The 20,506-nt window shown below is 48.7% G+C and overlaps 1 long non-coding RNA gene across 2 annotated transcripts; it reads left to right on the plus strand.

Moving 5' to 3' along the window:
* Window positions 1–98: 98 nt before the first annotated feature.
* LOC308569084 lies at window positions 99–19,482 on the plus strand. Of its 2 annotated transcripts, XR_014000551.1 has the most exons (4): window positions 99–160; window positions 8,387–8,505; window positions 16,157–16,245; window positions 16,896–19,482. It is a non-coding gene; the product is annotated as an uncharacterized lncRNA (long non-coding RNA). The 2 variants fall into 2 exon arrangements; XR_014000552.1 differs by lacking the exon at window positions 8,387–8,505 and having other exon boundaries at window positions 104–160.
* Window positions 19,483–20,506: the final 1,024 nt, after the last annotated feature.

Here is a 20,506-nt window from a genome sequence, read left to right on the forward strand (position 1 = left end):
GGCGCGGGGCGGGGCCCGGAGGGCTGCGCGCGTGCGCACGAGGGCGCGGGGCGGGGCGAGGGCGCGGGGCGGGGCGGCCGTTACTAGGCAACGGGCGGCCGGCGGGAGGAGGGCGCCGGGCCTTGGTTGTGAAGATGACTGAAGTACGCGCCGGAAAGAGGTTTATCTCGGAAGCGCGGCTTACTCTCGTCGTTTCGCGAAGAGGTCTTAAAGCAGCTCCTAGCGGAAGCCTTGAGGTCAATCAGCGGCAGCGCGGCCCGGCCCCCCGCGGAGGCCGCCGGGAGGAAGGCCGGGTGAACTGCGAGCGGAGCGGACCGCGCTCCGAGCGCCTGCTGCCCCGCGCGGGGTCGGCCTGGAGAGGGCGGGCAGCGGCCCGCGCGGAGCCCCCGGGAGGGGGCGCGGAGACCGCAGAGCTGCGGGGCGGGTAGGGGCGGCTGATACTACAACATCGAATAGGCGCCCTGCGGGGCGGGGCGCGGGGTGGGGGGCTGCCCTAGCCCGGAGGGGTTAGCGCGGGGACCGGACGCCAGGCCCTCCGCACCCTCGGGGGACGCCGGCGCCTCGCACCCGTGGGCCGCCTTCTCAAGCCCCGAGGCCCCAGTGCCTCTGACTCTAGTTCGGGGTCACGGCCGAGCCTGAACTGCTTTCCGACTTAGAGACGTGGTTTGGCTTCGGGACACCGCAGGATCCGAGGCTCAAGGGGGGACTCGTGGGGTTGTGGTTATGCGCCTCAAAACAAGCATAACTTGTGGGTAGTGGGGACACCCACCCTAAACCTAGCTAGCGAGTGGAAGGCACGGGCCAGGAGCGCCACCCCTCCTCTGGCGACCGTCGGGGCCTTGAGAGGCGAGGACGCCCCCTTCAGGTGGGAGGCGAGCAGGGGCGTCCCGGAGCGGGGCCGGCGACCGCGGGATGCGCGCGGTTCCCCCGAGAGGGTTACGAGGCAGGTGGGGGAAGAAAGGCTGCACAAGGGAAAGAGGTGCGAGGGCGTGCTGCGGCGCCCTCTAGTGTGGGCCCACTACACTACGGGTGCCCAGCCACGGGTGCCCAGAGCACCCAGCGGGAGAGCGGGTAAGTGCGGGGAGGGCCCGCCGGTCGTCCTGCTCGCCAGGGGCCTCCACCTCGCTGGGGAGCTGAGCCCTGGAGGAGCGCGGAGGAGGAAGTCCTCGGGGTGGGACTCGGCTGCTCCGAGACTGTTACCCTGCAAGTCACCTGGGGAAACGGGTGGTGTAATAGGAAATAATAGTAATAAAAGTGGGTATAAGGAACAGTCACAGCCACGGTCGTCTCATTCAATCCGCAGAAGAGCTCTAGACGGTAGCTATTTCTCCGTTTTATAGATGAGGAAACCAAGGCTTACCATGGTTAAGATAGTGGCCCCAGGGTCACACAACCTGCCTGACACCGCGCTTATGGTCTTAACCGACACACAGGAGACCTCAGGTCCCTGCAGTTTTGTAACTTTATGATTTGAAATGTTAAAGTGAAATTTTTATTCAGAATTTTAAATGCAATCTAATATTCATCAATAATATCCCCATGGCAATCTAACATCATCTTTTCTCTCACAGTGCTTTTTTTCTTAAATTTATATTTATTGTTGAAAGTATTGCAGATGTGGCCCTTTTATTCCCCACTGATCCCCTCCACCCCACTCCTCCCCACCCCCAGGGCTCCCCCGCACTGTTGTCTGTGGCCCTGGGCTATGCCTATAGGCATGTAAGTTCTTTAGTTAACCTCTTCCCGCCCACTATTGTGGTTTTATTTTTAATCCTCACCCAAGGATATGTTTATTGATTTTTTATTTTTTGAGTGAGAGAGAAACATTGATGTGAGAAACGTCAATCCAGGGATCGAACCTGCAACCCAGGTATGCATCCTGATGGGGAATTGAACCCAAAGCCTTTTTGGTGCACGAGATGATGCTCCAACCACCTGAGCCACCCGGCCAGAGACCGGTGTGTTATAACTTAATTACAAGCCTCAATTTTATTGCTGGCAGAATAATGAGGACATCTCTTTTTTAATAAAAAGAAAAAATGCTTTAGGTATAGCCATAGCTAACGAGAACAAATTGAAAACATAGGAAGCATGAATGAATATGTTGCATTGACAATTTGCCCTAAAAGTAGTTAATATAATTAGTGGCCAAGATGAAAGCTGACTTCATAACATTGTAAGTGGATGTCCAAAAAACCTGCTGGTTTCATTAAAGCCTAAACTGCCACAACAAATGTGTGCCTGTTTATAACTGTTCCATTAAAAGTTAAAAAAAGCAGATGCTCTATTGATATGTAAGGGCTGTATATTGCTAGAGACGTCACCAAATTAAGCTATTTCGTCATTGCTTTCTTAGGCAGATTCTCACTTTCTTGGAGGGCCTTCCCAGTCCAGTTAGCAGTCCCCAGGTTAGGCCGTGGAGCCAGCCTCCCTGTCCTGAGTCCCAGCTCAGCCTGCCTAAGTTGCATGACTTTGCACAACCTCCCTTTGTGCAGCCATGCAACCTCCCAGAGGACTGAACGGGTTATTACATATAAATCACTTAGAAAAGAAAGTATCTGTGGACAGTAAATATTAGTTCTTATTATTCAGATTTAGGGCTTGCTCCTTCACCATTTAACAAAACCCAGCTAAAGGAAGGCTCTAGATCAGAGCTCTCCAACAGAGAGACAGTGGGAGCCATAAATCAAGCTACATATATTGACCTCAATTTTCTAGTAATGTTAAAATAGGTGAAATTAATTTTAATTAAATTTTATTTAATCCACTACAACCAATTACTATCATTTTACCATGTAATCAATATAAAAATTATTAGAGGTATTTTACTGTTTTTCATACTGTCTTAGAAATCCAGCCTGTATTTTGCACTTACAGCTCATATCAATCCAAATAGCCACATTTCTACTGCTTAGTAGCCAGTGGCTACAGGACTGGATGGTGCAATCTGAGAGATCAATATGTATCAACATATAGCTCAGTCATAGTGAAGAGAGGAAAAAAGCAAGTTGCACAAAGAAAAAAATGTGTTACTATTTATGGAAATGTTTGAACATGAAAAATAAGACTATTACAACAACCATAGATGTAATAATATTTTTAAAAGGAACTGAAGAGGCCCCGGCCAGTTTCTCTCAGTGGTTAGAGCGTTGGCCTGCAGACCAAAGGGTCTCAGGTTCAATTCCTGATCAAGGGCACATACCTTGGGTTGCAGGCAATGGGGTGCACACCTGCCTGCTGAAACCAATATTTCTCCCTCCCCCCTCCCCCTCCCCCTGGGAGTGCCATGTACCCTCTGGGAATTGTAATAAACCTTGTTTTTGCAAAGTTCCCTGATGGTTATTGCCAACATGTGTCTTGTAAAAGACCCCAGTATTTGAGCCTGCCTGCATATGCACACTAGCTCAAAAGAAACGCACACACAGGACTTTGCAATACAGAAATAAAGTTTATTAGAGAATTGGCCATTTCTGAGTATAGGGAGCTAATGCTCTAAAGACCCGATGGTGTGTAGGTTACAGATTGTATAGGGCAAAAATCATAAGACACTGTGGGCATGGAGGTTCGGGATTGTACTGGGAGCTGATTAGTCAGATGTGAGGGAAGGGTAATAAATCATTTCTTCAGGTCTTGAGGACAGCTCTGAGGTCTGCCGTAGTGTCCCTATGTCTAAGCTCATGGGAAAGTAGTGAGGGGGTCATTCCAGAGGGCTCAGAAGCTGAAACATAATTTAGGTTAAGATGTTATATTTAGCCTGCCAGAGGTCCAGGCTATTGTCCTCTGCTATCTTGGGGGTTACTGATTATTGGGGGGAAAGCTAGGTCTATGAGGGAAATATATATATATACACACACATATATACATATACATATATATGTGTGTGTGTGTATATATATATATGCTTTCTAGAGCTAGGATTTAAAACAAAATTTAATCAACATCATAAGGACCCTTGTTTTCAAGAATTACAAGGGCCGGTCCAGTCACTTTGGTTCTGTGGAGACTGCTATAACAGGTATAGGCCCAGGTGAGTGCTCCAGGCATTCCTAGCAATAGCATCACTATCAATAGGCTGAGCCAGACACAAAGCATTCACATGGGACGGAATGGGAATATAACAGGCACTGCAACTTTCTGTGTAGTGTTATATTTTTAAGTATATAGTTATATATTTTAAGTGGACTGGAAACAAATAGAAAAAATATGGACAATTGCCAAATGGGTGGGTACATGAGAGTTTGGTACCTTAGAATCCAGGCTCTGCTCCTTGCCGTGTAACCTTGGGCAAGTCATTTAAACTTCCTGTGCCTCAGCTTCCTCATCTGCAAGGTGGAATCAACAATACCTACCTAATACGGAAGCTGTAAGGGTTGCAGGAGTTAATGTATGGCTTCAAACAGTGCCTGCCACATAGTAAGCACTATTTAAACTTTAGCTACTACTGCTGTTTTTTCTTAATTTCTCAAAAAAAAAACAAAAAACCTCAGTTATTCCTTATGAAACAAACTTACTATAAGAACAAATACAAAAACCAGACTGCATCCAAGAATTGAACTTCCAGATACTCAGTGGACCTGCAGTGCAAAGACCCATGAATATACTTGCAATACGTTTCTGCTATGTGGGGTCCAAAAATAGCCATTTCTTTAGACAGACATTGTGGGGATTGTTAGACCAATCACACCATTGAATGAGGGAGGGCTTTTTCACCAAAGCTATGTTTTTACTGTGATTCATCATTTCTTTCATTACCTGGAGCTTCAGGCAGGATGAAAGCTGCACACTTCTCCGATTCTTGTGAGCTAAAATATACGTAGGCAGCAATCCCTGTTCAGGCCAGATGTGGTGCCACATACACCAGGGGTGGGCTCAGTCAAGCTGTAGCTCACTGCTTACACCTCAAGACAAAAGCCTTTTCCTGAGACACACCCTGTGCACTGCCCTGCTCTCTCTGATCTTCAGTTGGCTTTTTTCATTTTATTCCTTTCAACTATGCCCTAAGGTATTCCATTATGCCCAACTTCTCAACTCACTTCTTTTAGCGGTGTCATTTCTCATAAGCACTCATTTTGCGGCATTTCAGCATACACTGGCCCATATCTCTTTCAGACTCAGAATTTTCTCCTTAACTCCTTCCTGTAGTCCTTATCCCCCCCCTCCCCCCCCCCGCCCCAGACCTCTGCCAGCATTTGACATGATGGAGGCAATACATTCCAGGAACTAGTTTTTGTCTAAAATGCTTCATTATTGTTCTGACTACAAATTCTTTCTGGTCTCTTCATTAAGTCATTTTCATTCAGATTATTTGTTAGCCAAGGTTTGTTTTGTTTTTTCCTATGTACCAGCCTGAACCTTAACACCTGCTAATCCTAAAATATATCAAAACCCTTTTCTCATGATGGCCTTTTTGATTTCCTCACTCTCCATTCCTCCCTTTTCCAGAAGTTACATTGTTTCCCTTACTGGATTTATTGTAAGTCTTTTGACCCTTGACTACTAATTCCAGTTGCAAAATTATAGTTCAAAATGATTATGCAGCTAGAAAGCTGAAGAAGACAGGACCGATGCTGCCTGTAAGCATTGTGCTCCAGTCCCGAGGCTGGGTTTTCGGACCTTTTGGGAGGGGAAGAGACAGCCTATAACCACAGACATTCCAAATATCCAAAGCTGTAGAAGCCATCTTATTCAAAGCTGAAAAATGGGAGAAGCATTGAGAGGAACAGAAGCATTTGTCCTACTGTTCTTCATCTTCTCCTTACAACATGGCTTTGAAAATGTACTTCTGTGAGCTATTATGTTTCCTGTCAATTCTTTGGCTCAAACAAACTGTGATCCTAAGAGCTGTCAGGAAATTCCCTGGCCAATCCACACACCATGTTATGGGTACCAGCTTTGTGTCAAGAATCGTCCCAGGATCTGCTGGACAGAGGGGAGCTCCAGGCCAAACTACAGGAGAATAGACTTATTGTTCCAGAACTGGAGGGGTCCTGGTGTTTGTCTCCTATTGTAACCCAACAAAAAAATGGAGGTTCAGCTGCCTGCCACAACGAAAGCCAAATATGTAAGTCAGGTGCTGGTAGAAAAGGAAAGGTTTTATTCAGGAGCCACATGACCTAGAAGAATGGTGGACTCCCCTCTCAAAGATCATCTCTCTTCCTGCTCAAGCCCACCCTTATAGAAATAGGGAGGGGAGGGCTTTTCCCCTATCCAATTACCTTACTAGCTTTTGGCACACTTGGTGTAAGAACCTCCCCCTGCACCATCTTGGCGAATGGGGGAGACTCCTCAGCGTTCTGTTACCATCTACAGTAACAACTTACCCCTTCAAAACTCTGGACCCTTGTAATCTTAACAAGGGTAAATGGATGAAGACCTCACCTTCTGTAGTTTCCTTCTGTTGTCAGAGGGTGTAGTCTCACCTATCGCCAGGTCTAGGGATTACATTCTACTAAAAGAAGAGGGTTCAGGAGTGGAGGGAAGCCTTCATGCGAGGGAGAAGGATTGTTGCCTTCAGAAGGTGGCATACATGGTGTCTAGAGGATGGCACTGCTGAACAAGCGAAGCTGGTAGACTGCTTCATATTTCAAGAGACGGTGTTGCTGATGGGCTCCAAAGTGAGACCTATTGTGCAAGCAATCAAGTGCTGAGTGAGGAGTATGCCTAGTAGTGCAGGGGGTAATTGTAGTCAAATCAGAATCTGGAGAGACTAAAGAGTCCCCATATCTAATCCTGAGCAGGCTTTGGGTAGCACACCCAACAGTAGGATAAGTTTGCCAAGGAAGCCACTTTCTGGGAAATGCAGACAAAGGCGTTATGAGTCTAAGCATGGGCATAAAGTATAGCAGTTGTCAAAAATTAATAATAAAATGAAAAGTAACATTGTCACTTAGCTTTGGGAGGTGCTGTCCCTTTCCGAAAGAGGAATTTTGAATCTTCAGGAGTGCAGGTCCAGCTTTCCCTCACAGTATCAGCAGCAGCAGTGAGACCCGAGTCCTCCTCAGGTGGAGCCCGCTTTATCCATGGGTGGTGGAGCCAAGGCTTGATTCTCATGAGCTTAGGGAAGCGTGTGTTGTCAGCAGGACGTCATAGGGACTGGTCCATTGCCCAGCTAACTGCTGTTCAGGGCCTTGAGTCTTCCAGGTCTTTAGTAAGACCCAGTCTCCCGGCTGGAACGGGTGTGTAAGGGCTCATCACATGGGTAGAGAGACCTCCAACGAGCAGACTTGTGCACAATCTTTAGTGTTTGCCCTAAATGTTGTACATATGGTTTGGTGTTTGACTTTTGTTCTAATCTAAAGCAGATGCTTCTAAAACAGAGACTTGGAAGGGTCTCCTGTAAACTGTTTCAAAAGGGCTTAATTTAAGCGCTCTTCAGAGTGCTACCCTAATCCAGTGCAAGGCAATAGGGAGTGCCTTGTCCGATTTCAAAGGCGTTCCTGGCATATTTTCACCAGGGTCTTCTTTATTGAGTGGTTCACTTTCGCAGTCTTCTTGGGATCTCCAAGATGCATGAGTCTGTAGTGCCTGTCCTATCTTCTGGGAGCTTTCTGAAGAGAGTGATGGTCCATTGTCGCTTTGAATGCTATAATTCCAAACCTAGGGATTATATTTTTTGAGAAGAAGTTTAGCTACCTCAGTTGTCTTTTCAGTTCTAGTAGGGTATGCCTCTACCCATCCAGAAAGGGTGTCTACAAAAACTAATAATTTAAATTTTCCTATGGTTTTAGGCATCTGTGTAAAGTCAACTTGCCAGTCCTCAATCTGACAGATCCCTTTATATTGTACTCCCTTTCCTGTTGGGGCACGTTCTGTCTGAGGGTTCTTTTCAGCACATATCTGACGGGCTTGGGTAATCTTCTGAAAGGTCCTTTGTAAATGAGGGTCCTTCAAATGTGGTCTAATGAGGTCCATTCAAGCATCACTTTCATAATGGGCCCCTTCATGTAGAAATCACACATTGCTTCTCCGCTCACTCAATGTAGTAAGAGCACTGAAATAGGAAAGATCTGGTGGAGGATGCCTTGCCAAGACAGTAATCAAAAGCAGTCTTGCATCCCAGGAGGAATTTCTGAGATTAGTACAACTATCAAAGATGCAGGTGTGGTAATCTCCATCCAACTCACCTGTCCACTCCTGGAAAACCAGGTGGATCACGGGATCATGGTGGATGATGGTGGACATCAATAAAATTAACCAAGCAGTAAGTAAATAAATTTCAACTACCACACCAGAGGTGGTATCTTGCAATAGATGAACATAACCTCTAGCACTTGGTGTACAACAATGTGGTAAATGCATTCTTCTTGATCCCCATTGGTATAGAGTTAGCAGCAGTTCATGTTCACTCACTACCTTGCCTGTATTAATCCTCTCTGTTGTATTACAGTATCCAGGGATGTTGATCACATTGAAATTCCACTGAACATCATGTTGATCCACATACTGATGACTTCATGTTACTTGAGCCTGGAAAGATGGCAGGTGTCCTGGATTCCCCAGTAAGATGTATGCATGCCAGAGGTGGGGATACACTGTGTGAAGAATCAGGGTCCTGCCACGTTGATGAAGTTTTGAGAGGCCCAGTGGGCTGGGGCATTCAGGACATTCTAAAGTAAGAGCTAAATGTTGTTGCACCTTTTCCCCCAACCACTAAGAAAGAGGGTTGGTGGGACTCTAGCTTTTGGAGGCAAGACATACCGAAAGGGAATACTGCTGCAAGCTATTTTGGGGTTTATTGGAAAATTACTTGTTTTAAGTAGAGCCCAGAGTTAAAACAGGCTCTGTAGAAGACCTAGGCTCTGGGGGAAGCTACTCTCACCTGGATCCAATAGTTCTAAATTCAGCCTGGTGGATAGGATGCCGTGAGGGCTCTCTGGAAAGCGCAGATAGGAGAGTTGCAACAGAGTTCTAAGAAACAAGGACATGCATTCTCTAGCAGGTGATTGCTCCTGGTGTTTTTCTGGGCCCTGGTAGAGATTAAGCATCTGACCCAGGGACATTAAGTGACTCTTTGGCCAGATGACCTTCATGAGCTGGGTATTAATCTCAGGTGGGTGCAGAACAGTCAATCAAATATTTTAAAAATGGCACATTCAGGTTTAGGACAGAGCAGGTGTAGGGGCTCCAGTAAATTATATGAACAGTTGACCCAGACTCCTATGTCACCCATCTGTTGCACCAACACCTCTCCCTCAACACAGACCTATGGCCTAATGGTGTGGGAGAAGGGAGTTCTTTATGACCAACTGACAGAAGAAAAAAACCCAGGCCTAGTTTGCAGGTTGGTCTGTGTGCTGTTTTGGTGCTGATTGAAAATGGGCTGTTGCTCAGTAGAGCCCCATTCAGCAGTGACAGTGCAGGACAGTGGGAAAGGGAGGTCCTTCTAGAGGGTGGAGTTTTGAGCATAAGCCTGGTTATCATTTTAATGTGCAGGAAGTATTCTGAGATATGGTTATACACAGATTTCTGAGCAGTGGCAAATGGGGCCTTGTGGGAAGGGTTGCCAGATGTAACAAATAAGATTATAGGATACCCAGTTAAAATGTTCAGATAAACAAACATAATTTTTCAGTACAGTATGTTTCAAATATTGCATGGAACACACAATATAAAATGATTTGTTCATCTGAAATTCAAATTTTGAGATTATCTGGGAAATCTACTTAAGGGAGTAACATTGGAAGATGAGAGACAAGGAAATCTGGGAAAGAGGCATGGAGCTAGATCTAGGAGAGTGGGCACCAAGTGTGTGGATCTTTGTGTCTCACGTAATGCCCAGCAGAGAGCATCTCCTGAAGAGGAGACAGTGAACAAGCAGATGGGTAGGATGACTTGATCTGGGAGTGTCAGCCAGATCTCACCTCCACCACCCCAGGGTGACATTGTTGGTCCATGAATGGAAAGACTGTGGTGCTGGTATGGATACTATGCATGGTCCCAGCAGCATAGGCTCCCTCTCACTAAAACTGATTCAGCTACAGCCACTGATGAAAGCCCAGCCTGCCAGCAGCAGGGACCAACAATGAGCATGTGATGCACCACCGCTCTTTGACAAGACCTCCCCTAACCACCGTGTCTGAGACCAGATCTTTCCCATCTGGAGGGAGAGGTAATTCTCTGGATATATGTTTCCCTTCTCTGACCACAGTGCTTTTTTAAAAAAATTCTTTTAAAAACAATTTTTTAAAATTACAGTTTACATTCAATATTATTTTGTATTAGTTTCGGGTGTACAGCACAGTGTTTTGACAACCATATACTTTACAAAGTGTTCCCCCCAGTATTTCCAGTACCTGATTGGCACCATACAGAGTTATTACAATATTATTGCCTATGTTTTCTATGCTGTACTTTACAAGACCACAGTGCTTTTTCCAGCACTCTTTTCTTTTCTCCTTTTTTTTTAATGCCCTTAACCAGGAATCGAACCCATGACCCTCCGGTCCACAGGCCGACACTCTAACCACTGCACCAAACTGGTTAGGGCTTTAGTGGATTCTTTAGAATTTTCTAGATAAGCGACCTCAGTGCCAACAGTTGATGATGATTTTGTGTCTTGCTTTCTGATCTTTATAATGCTTCCTTTTCTTGTTCTGTTTGCTTGGCTGAGATCCCCGAATAATGATGGGTAGTAGCTTTAGTAGCTGCTGCCTTGTTCTTGACTCAGTAGGAATATGGTGTTTCACTGGTAATTGTGATTTTGCTGTAGGTTTTGGTAAACACTGTAAGTTAAGGAAATTTTCATCTATTTTTAGTGATTAACGTGTTTGTGATTTTCCTGATGAACTTCATTCATTGGTAAGTATAACTTTCGTTCAGAAGACAGTCTTAAAGCCTGGACATGACCAAAGTTCTATCAGTTGGTGACCAGATGAAGAAAGATTTGCCTATGTAAACAAGTCTCCCTGAGGCTAAGTGTCTGTTAAACTTGAGGAGCTGCTAGAAGGCAGGGAACCCTTGCTGAGGGCATCACCTCTACTCTCTCTATGGAAAATCCTATCCCACAACTCTTTGAACATTGGTCTCTTCACTAGTAAAATGAAGGAGCAAGACTAGATTTCTGGCCACAAGATCCTATGGGTATGAGGGACAGTGAACTGGAAGGTAATAAATATTCAAACCCTAAATAGTTATTTGGTGGTGGTATATGGGTACTCTTTATTTTTAAGAAGTTCTTTAGTGTTGCTTTATGGCCTTTTTCATAAAGAAAGGGGTGGTCGGGGGGGAGAGCTATGTTTTAACTGCAAATGGTGCACTGTGGCATTCAGTGTTCCAACTGGAGGAAAAGCACTGGGAACCCTGGATTTAAAGGTCTGAGTCTGGAGGATTACTGAGGGGTGACTTTTCATATCTGACTTTGTGGCCAGCTGTGGGTTCTGTTTTTCCTTCCTGTGTCTGGCTCTTAAGCAAGCTGTTCTTTCACGGGACAACTGAAGCCCTGTGCTTTGGGTGCCACAGAACTGGACAGAAAAATCCACTCCTGTCTGACTTACCCAAGTCTTTCACCCTGGTCAGTCAGCAATAAGCAGCTGGCAAATGGCAGCCTTCCTCCCTCTCTGCCCAGACTTCTTATGAGCCATGTTACACAAGACCGAGCGTAGGGCATTAGGAAGTCATTCTGAAAACTGGATCAAAAATATTTGCTCCAGTCCTTCAGTTGCCTCTCATTGTGAGTGTTACAGGATAGTGAGAAGCTAGGAAAATTCCAGGGCAAGAGGAACAGGGAAACTGAAACAACAAAATTAAACAAGTGCAGCTTGCAGCTAGCTTATAAATAACAAGCCCTTATCTTCCTCAAGCAAGGACACTTGAGAGCAAATGGCTAAATATCCCTTTTCACTAACTAAAAGAATGCAGGAAAGGAGGGGAAGGGAAAGGGGAGAGAAGGGGAGTTTTAATGCCTCTTCTCCCCAGCCAGAGTCTGCATAGCATAAATCACCCTGGAACTGCCAAGGCAGGAGAGGAGAGGAAAGAAAGGGGCGTGCTAAAAGCCTGCCTCACTAAACAAAGAAGTCAGCATTTTGGGAAAGTAGAAAAAAGGGGGCAGTTTTATTTCATTAAGCAGAGAAGCCAGCAGTCTTGGGACTTGTCAAGATAAAATTGCCGGGTGCTTCTCATAAATTCTGAGAAGGCCAACAAGTAAAAGGGAGAGAACGCAGAGCTAACCTAACCTGTATCAGGACATCTAGCAGAGGCATTTAAAATGTAGACAGGAGAGTATAAAACCCCTTGAATCCCCACTAGTGGGGAAAGCCCATCGAGCCCAGCTCAGATGTAGCTTAGTAAATTTGTTTACCTTGCTTCTTTAATAAATCTGCTTGCTTTAATTTTTTAATAGATTGGCTTTATCACAGTACAATCATCTGCAGTCACTAATTTGAATTCATTCATATGAGAAAACAAGAACCAAGGAGGGGACAGCCCTCTCCCTCCGGCTCAAGGGGCTGTCTGATAACACCTCTGGTGTCTGTGAGAGGTGCCTGTAACATGAAGTCTTGGCCAAATGTTCACAGATCCTTAAGCCAGACAGACAGGGTTCAGATCCCAGCTATACCACTTACGTCACCTGGGTACGTAGGTAGCATCCATCTTCTCATGAGTAAACTTGGGACAATAATAACGTATTTACGTCAGAGGGCTTGTGAAGATTAGCTCAGTGAGTGTTACCAGTGACGAAGAGGAGGGTGGCAGCGACGAGGGTGAGGGGTGATGGTGTCGGTGGTGGTGATGGTGACTGGTCGTGATGATGGTTTTGTGTTGCTCAGCCTATTGATGGTGATACTAAACAGAACCCTGGGGCACCGACCTGAGCCCATACTACTGTGGCAGCCCCCACAGACGTTTCCTCTTGCAGAGCCCACGTTGTGGCTGGACCCGCCCTTGTGGTTCCTATGACGGCTTGTACACCTCAGCAACAACCGTCAGGGAACTGAAAAAACAAGGTTTATTACTCACAGGTTCTGGAGAATACATGGCATGCCAGGGCCACACAGTGAGTTCACAGGGGGAGAGGGAGGGAGGGAGGGAGAGAGAGAACCTGGAGTTCTGCCTTTATTGGGGTTAAGGGTGGGGAGCTTAGGGTTTTATAGGTTCACTCTTTATTGATCAATATAACACATAAGAGTGAGAATTAGGGTACTGGAAGGGAAAGGCGGGTGACTCAAGTGGTCAGTCATCTAGGTCACCCAGAGCTTCCTTAAAGGGGAACTTCGTGATGGGAGGCCTGGCTCGATATCTGGTTGCACAGTAGCACCAGAGCCCCACAGTGCACAGTGGACGCCAGGCAACCGAAGCGCTTTGTCAGGCACTTACATGGAATGATTAGCACCCTTAGGCCTATTTCTACACAGGACAAGGAGGGGTTGACTAACCAGTTGCTAAGGCCCGCTTCAGGAAGGTTTCTGCGTAATCTTTCACTATCCGTAGAGTCCACTCAAAGATGTTAGCAGCGGGGCCGCATGTCAGCAGGGCACTGAGGGCCCCTCCCAGCCCGTGCTCAGCTTTCACGGCTCGCTTAGGCCACCGAGCGGGCCTGACTGCCGCACCAGTGTCTACGCAGCTCTAGAGCGGTGTTGCTGGGTCTCCGTCTGGCCATCATCTGAACTTCTGGGCTCCGAGGTTTACAGAATCGTGGCCCACAAACGAGTCCATCTCTCCAGAGAGACTGGATGTTCTCTGAACATTCGTGAGTGAAATCCCTCTTCCTGTGCACCTGGTCAATCAGCAGGTTGACTCCCAGAGTCCTGTCTGTTTTAGAGTCCATCAGATTTACAAGTTTGCAATCACACAGCAGACCCGTCTCCTAGAACTGCCTGGATAGCACCCTCCCCACTGGCCTGACTTTATCCCCAGGACCCTCACAGTGACTAGCAGAGCTGGGAGTGGTTTAGCACCTCTGTCCTGTGGCTGGAGGCCGTGGCTGCGGGGAGGGGACTGAGCGGCAGGGCCCACCGCAGCCCCAGGATAGCCTGCTCCTGAGTACCGCCCTCCTGAGGGCGTTCTGGGAGTGGGGTGTGAATTCTGTGTTCGGGCCTCAGTGATGACTCAGAATTTCACTGAGGAAGGAAGAAAGACAGAGGCCACTGAGACACACTAGTGGCCCATAAATGGCTGTTTCTGGGCGACAAGGCCACAGGGATCCCAGTCGTCTGGGTCCTGCTGCCCCACCTCCGCTGCTCCCAAGAGAAGGCCTTGTGGGAGGGGGACAGTTCGATGGAGCAGCTGAGGACTCAGGATGGAGATGGCGCCGGGGCAGAGTCCCGGAGCCTCCTGTTCTCAGGAGCAGCCTTTCTGGCACCTGACACCCTCCTCCATGAGAGGTAGCTGCCCTTTAAAAAGCCCTTTTCTACTCTTGTCTGCCCCTCCCACCTTAGCCCCAGGGATGGTTGTGCTGATGGGATTAATCCAAAGGTACAAGATTATATGAGAGAGAGGATATATTCTGCTTTAGGAGGGAGTTTTAAAAAACAAGCATCCCAGTTCCCGTTGGGACCCTCACCAGACCGAGTGTAGTCTGCCCTGCGGGAGCCTGTCCTGACCAAAGGGTTGGAAAACTCAGCAGTTGACACCCCTCCCTGTGCAAGAAATCTTCCTCATTTTTAAAATTGGAAATTTTTTTCTAATAAAGGAGTTTTGGGAAAACAATAGGCTTCAACGTAAATACATTTTAATCAACTTTGGACAGGGCCTGGCAGGTGTTTCCATGTGCTGTTCAAAGCTTCCCTTGAACACACCAGTCAGGGCAGCCCTTGAAGACGAACTGCTTAAGGTTTTGTTAGCCAGACTGACGTCCCTGGAACCTGTTTCCTGGGGGGCTATAAGGAGGATTAGATAGGTGAGAATAAGACAGAGAAAACCCAAAGGAAAAATTTTAAGAGCTTTTTAAACTCATAAAATGAAGGCACAGTGCAAGTCCTACCTCCCCTCGGGAGGAGCTGATCCTAGCAGAGCACGTTTTTTGTGCTGCATCCAGCATGGGCCCTGGCCAGCTGCACTGCACAGAGTGGGGCGAGGATGAGGGCGGGGCAGGTCCTCCACACGGCACAGAGCTCAAGGCTGGGCCCGGAGCAGAGGGCTGCGGGTGGAGCAGGCCAGCCGTGGGGAGAGGCCCAGGAGTGGGCTTGGAGTTAGAAACAGATCTGTGCCCACCCACAGGTGACAAAGGAGGCTGCTGAGCAGGGGCAGCCCACCGGTGTCCCACTCCTAAGGGGAGGCTGGAGAGCTCTGCCTCCACCATCCTATGTCCCTCTTAGGGCCTTCACTGTATTTTAAACTCCAGCCGCTGCTCTTTGACGCCTTACACACTAATGGCAATCACTTGACTATGCGAATTAGTTTTTCCTCCTACCAACCTGTAAGCTTCCTGGGCATCAGAGACTCACAGTTTCTGATTGTGGTACTTAAGGACCCCAGGTAACCCAGGGACTGCTCCACAGCACCTGCTCCAGGTACTTAGAAGATGCCAAGCCCGTTCATCAATGTGCTGTCCAAAAGTTCTTCCTTGCGCCCCAGGATGCTTCCCCAGCGATCACTCAGCTTCTGTTTATGTCTCCTGAGTGCCGCGGCTGCTCTGGACGCAGGGATGCCGCTGTGAGCAAGGCTGAGGAGGCCCTGTGCTCCTGCTGCTGGTGCTCCTTGTGGGGGAGAACTAACCAGCCACCAAACCACAAGACAGCTTGAGAGGTTTGAGAGCTGAGGAGCGTGGGCAGGGCTCTGTGCGGAGGACAGAGAGACCCTCTTCCCCAGGACGGTGACGGCTGATTCCCACCCACACGTCAGGAGACCAGTCAGGCCTGGGGGGCAGTGTGCTGCTCCCAGGTGAGAGGCCCAGGTGAGGTCGTGTGGAAGAGGCACCGCTGCCAGGTGCAGAGGGTGGCACGCACAGGAATGCTGTAGGATGTCGGGCTGCTTTGCTGTTCACGGGGACTTCCACAGGTACCTCGTCTTCATTTGCTCCTCGCAGTAGAACTGGGAGGGAGTGAGGTCGGACTGAGGTTCAGGAATTGCAAGGTCCACATTACCAATCAATAAATGGGGGAGTATGAACCATGCTCAACACACAGTGTGGACAGACCCCACTACCACAGCCTGAGCCTGGCTCTGTTCTCAAGGCCTAGTTTCAGGTTTCAACAGGAAATGTCTTGACTTTTCTCTACAGGTCCAATGGCTCACCTGGGCTGTGGCTGAGTGTTCTCCAGACCCCATCAAGCAGTGCCAGTGACCTCAAAAGCCCAAGGATGGGTCCAGGTCAGGAGCTGGGGCTTGCTGCAGGCGCCTGCATGCAAGCGGAGTTGGCAGCAAGGGTTAGGGTCTAAGAGAGAAACCTGGGGGTGGCGGGTGGGGGCGATGCAGCTGGGCTTGACTGGGAAGCAGTGTTAAATAAATGGCAGCAACCACATTCTGAGTATCTACTGTGTGCCAAATCTCGAATGAGTTTCTTATACATATATTAAGTATTGTAATCTTTTAAAAGTTTACATTCAGTGACAAGTTCCATCTCTAACTACATGCTCTAAGTGTCAGGGATACAGCAGGGAGCAAGATGACTGGTCTGTGGGGGACTTCTAAAAGGGGACGGGAAAACATGTAAACAAAACGTGACTTCAGGTGGTGCAGTTGCCAGCCCCAGGCTTGATCCCCAGCTCCTCTGCTGGTGCAGACCCGGCCTAGTTGCTTCCTGGTGTCTGTGCTCTTCTGTGGGGGTGAAGCCCGGGCTTTGCCTGTGTGGCAAAGAGCAGAGATGTCCTTTTCCCAGAATCGGTGCCCAGTGAAGCAATTGACCAAGTTGTGGCCAATGGGATGTAAGCTGAAGTCACATATAAAACTTAGGAAGTGTCCTGAAAGGGACAGGACATGACCTTCTTCCCTTGTCTTTTTTTTTGGGGCCTGGAATGTAGACACAGTGGCTGAAACCCTAGCAGCAATCTTGGAGCACAAAGGAAATAAAACTATCTTGTTTAGTCTCTGCTTCTTCTGCAATTTTATTTATTATTCACAGCGGGCCCTAATCTTACCTAGTATAGTCCCTCTCACTAACTGTGTAACTTTGAGCCACTGGCTCAAATCTTCCGAGTCTCCTTTTTAACTCAGCTATAGGTTGGGACTCACTATAATTTCTACTTCACATGGCTGCACGATGCCAGCAGCTTGCAAACATGAGTGAGCGTCGGCACCACCTGGAGGCTATAGACCAGGGTGCTGAGTCCCACCTGCAGAGCTCCTGGCTCGTTCGGAGCTTGAAGATGGTGCAGTTCTGGCCAGTTCTCAGGTGCTGCTGCTGCTGCTAGTCTGAGACCATGTTTTCTGACTGCAGCCCCAGGGAGCAGCCTGCCCAGGGATGAGCACTGGCAGATCAGGGCGCACACCCCAGCGCAGCGCAGCTGGCTCAGCATCCGCACTGTCTGTGACCTCTCACATCTTGCCTGCTCTTGGGCCTTCTGGACCCGAGTTCTGGAGGTGGGAACCTGATTCCTGCTGTGTGCAGAGGGCTCCAGTGTGGGGCCTGTGGCCCATCCCTGGAGGCCCTCTGTGCTCAAGCCTGGCCTCTGCCCACTCACCCCCTGCAAAGAAGCGGCCCTAGCTCTGACTAGGTGCGGGCGCCCATCGTTTGACCCCTTCTGTAGAAGCACTACCTTCCAGGCCCTTCCTCCTGCGACCATATGCTGTCCTGCTACCTGTGGTGGCGAGTGGTGGGGACAGCTCCCTGGCCCGGGGCTGCCAGATGATGAGTGGGACTGGGATGCACTCCAGACATGCACACCTGCCACAGGAAATGCCGCTCCCATCCATACTCAGGACTCTGGAGAGGGAGAGGGTGAGTCTCAAGGCTGGGCTGTCCTTTTCCACTGGCCACATCGGCACTGCCCGGCTCTTGCCTGAGGGGAGACACGCTTGCTCTCCCAGCTGCTTTCCAGGAGAAGCCGGTGCTCTCCTCCTCCTAGGGAAGCCTGGCACCAGCCGCACCCAGAACCCAGCGTGGGACAGCTCGAACTTGCTCCAGGCCTGCCAGCTCGGTGGGCGAACGGGAGAGGGGCTGAGATTACAGTGCTGCACAGCATGCGCAGAGCCAGGAGGGGCGGTCGTGAGGACAGGCTCTGTCCAAATACTCCGCTGTGTGACCTTGGAAGAGACCGAACCTCTCTGAGTGTCTGTTTCCTCCTCGGGCCACTTGGCTGTAAGCAGCCTGCACCAGCTCTGCTAATTTAAGCAGAAAACGCGTTTCCTCAGAAGATGTTGATGCACCTTGGGTTACAAAGACAGGCACAGGAATATTCCCAGAAGCACCTTCGTCTGACAGAGCTCAAACTGCAAAAACCAAACGCTGTGTACAACAGAGCAGGTGACTGGTCGTGGCACAGCCTCACCACACAGCCAGGAAAACGAAGACCCTCAACTGTGGCCAACAGCATGGGCGCCTCTCCTGGATGTGACACTAAGTCGAAGAAGCAGATACAAAAAGAGCATGCCCCATGTACTTGCACGTATACAAGGCTCAGAAACAAGGGAAGCAGATCCAGAAATCAGCTGGGGATTGCGTGTGGGAGGGAGGGTGCCCTGGAGGCTCCAGGGCTCTGTTGCCTTCTATTTCTTGATGTGTGTTCTGGCTACTCTGTGTTCATTGTCAGGATTCACTGAGCTGCGCACTTAGGGTCAGTAAAATTTTCTTTAAGTATATGATGCTTGAATGAAAAGTTAAATTTGATCTAAAAAAAGTGGGGAGGAGCACTTTTGGTTGCTCACGAAAGCTTTGGGAGCTGCGCCTGAGAGCTGTGTAGTCCAGAACAGTGCTTGGAATTCAACACAGGGCCGGCCAGGGAGGCACCATGACTCTGCCTGAGCTGGGGAGGCCTGCTTAGATCCCTCTGCTAGTCTTTAGTCCTGGAACCCTGGACAGGTCGCTAGACCTGTCTGAGCCGCTGTTGTTCTCCGTCAGCACTGATGCTGTCTGGACATGCGGTCCACTCACTGCAGAACAGACCCTGGTGGCCCTCTCCTTGGCCTTCCGGCCCCTGACTCAGAGGCCAGGCTGAGTGTGCCTGCTTGGCCAGCCCAGGACATATGCCTCGGCCCTGGCTACATGAGAGGCTGGGACAGGGTCTGGCACGGAGTAGGCTCTACTAGACAAGGTGGGTATTTCCCCAGAGGCTCCCAGGAGTTCTGGCTACTGATCTGGTAGAGGCTGAAATACTGCCGTTATTTTGTAACTCCCCCAAATGATTCCTAGGTGGGTCAGAGCTGATAATTGCTGCGCTGAATCTTTATCTCTGAATCCTGAAAACCTTTTAGAGGGAAACAATAAAATTATTCAAATGCCCCAAAGCCTTTAGAGTTTCTGTCCCTTCAAATCCAGTACTAATATAGCTTGTTTTATATTAATCTAATGTACGTTGTCTAAGCTTAGCAAGCTCAGCCCTTGTGGGGTCATTTGCCAAAGGACTTGCTAAATAAAGCCTGTTTTTAACAGTTTTTAAGCAGTTAAAATATGACTCAGTTTCACTGTATCAAAACTGCTTTAAATAGTTATCTCCAAATGAGGCGGAGTCAGGTAAAAATAAAGTAGCTACGTCTGGAGGCTTTGGGGCGCCGTCCTGGAGGTCCCCCCGCCTGGTGATCAGCCAACCATGCGAGCGCGTTTCCTGGTCTCAGCCCTACTTGGGTCTCCTGGAGCATTAAAAAGAAACAAGGGAATGAGGAAGGAGGGCAGCCAATGCCGAGGACAGAGCTAAGACTGCTGTGCTTGGGGCTGACAGGTTATTGCTGCTTTCTTGAGTTCCTTTGGCCGTTCTTTTCTCTCATAGTTGGAAAAGGCCACCTGTTTCAGTTTCCTGCCATAACAAATTGCCACAGACTGGATGGCTTACAAAGACACAAACTTCTCTCTCACAGTTCCAAAGGCCAAAGCCTGACATCCCGGTGTGGGCAGGGCTGTGTTCCCCCTGAAGCTCTAGGGCAGGGTCCTTCCTCGCCTCCAGCTCCTGTGGCTCCCAACGCCCCCTGGTTTGTGGCTGCATCGCCCCATCTCTGCCTCACCGTCATGTGCCTTCTCCCAGTGCCTCTGTGTCCTCTTCTGTCTCTTACAAGGACACTGCCATTGGATTTAGGACCCACTGGGGTAATCCACCATGATCTCAAGATCCTTCATTACATCTGCAAAGACCCTGTTTCCAAGTAAGGTCACCTTCACAGGTCTGGGATGTGTCATCTCTCTGGGGACAGTTGTGCTCACTGCAGCACCTTTGTTCAGGGTGTGTTTCCACAGTGAGCCTGGTTTGGTTCAGGGATCTGAACACAGGAGTAGGCTCTGACCTAGGTCTGCGTTATAGATTTGGCAACACATCGACTTCTGAATGTTACCAAAGTTTGTGTGCCTGATGCTCCGAAAGGGCCAAACTCAAAATGTCATAGTTTGGAGCAAGGAAAATTTTATTGAGAAGGTACAAACTGAGAAGATGGGAGACCTAATGGTGCCTCAAATCCACCTCCCCCCCCAAAGCAAAAGCAGGGAGTT

Source organism: Miniopterus schreibersii, assembly GCF_964146895.1.
Source record: "Miniopterus schreibersii genome assembly, chromosome: 16".
Lineage (NCBI taxonomy): Eukaryota > Metazoa > Chordata > Mammalia > Chiroptera > Miniopteridae > Miniopterus > Miniopterus schreibersii.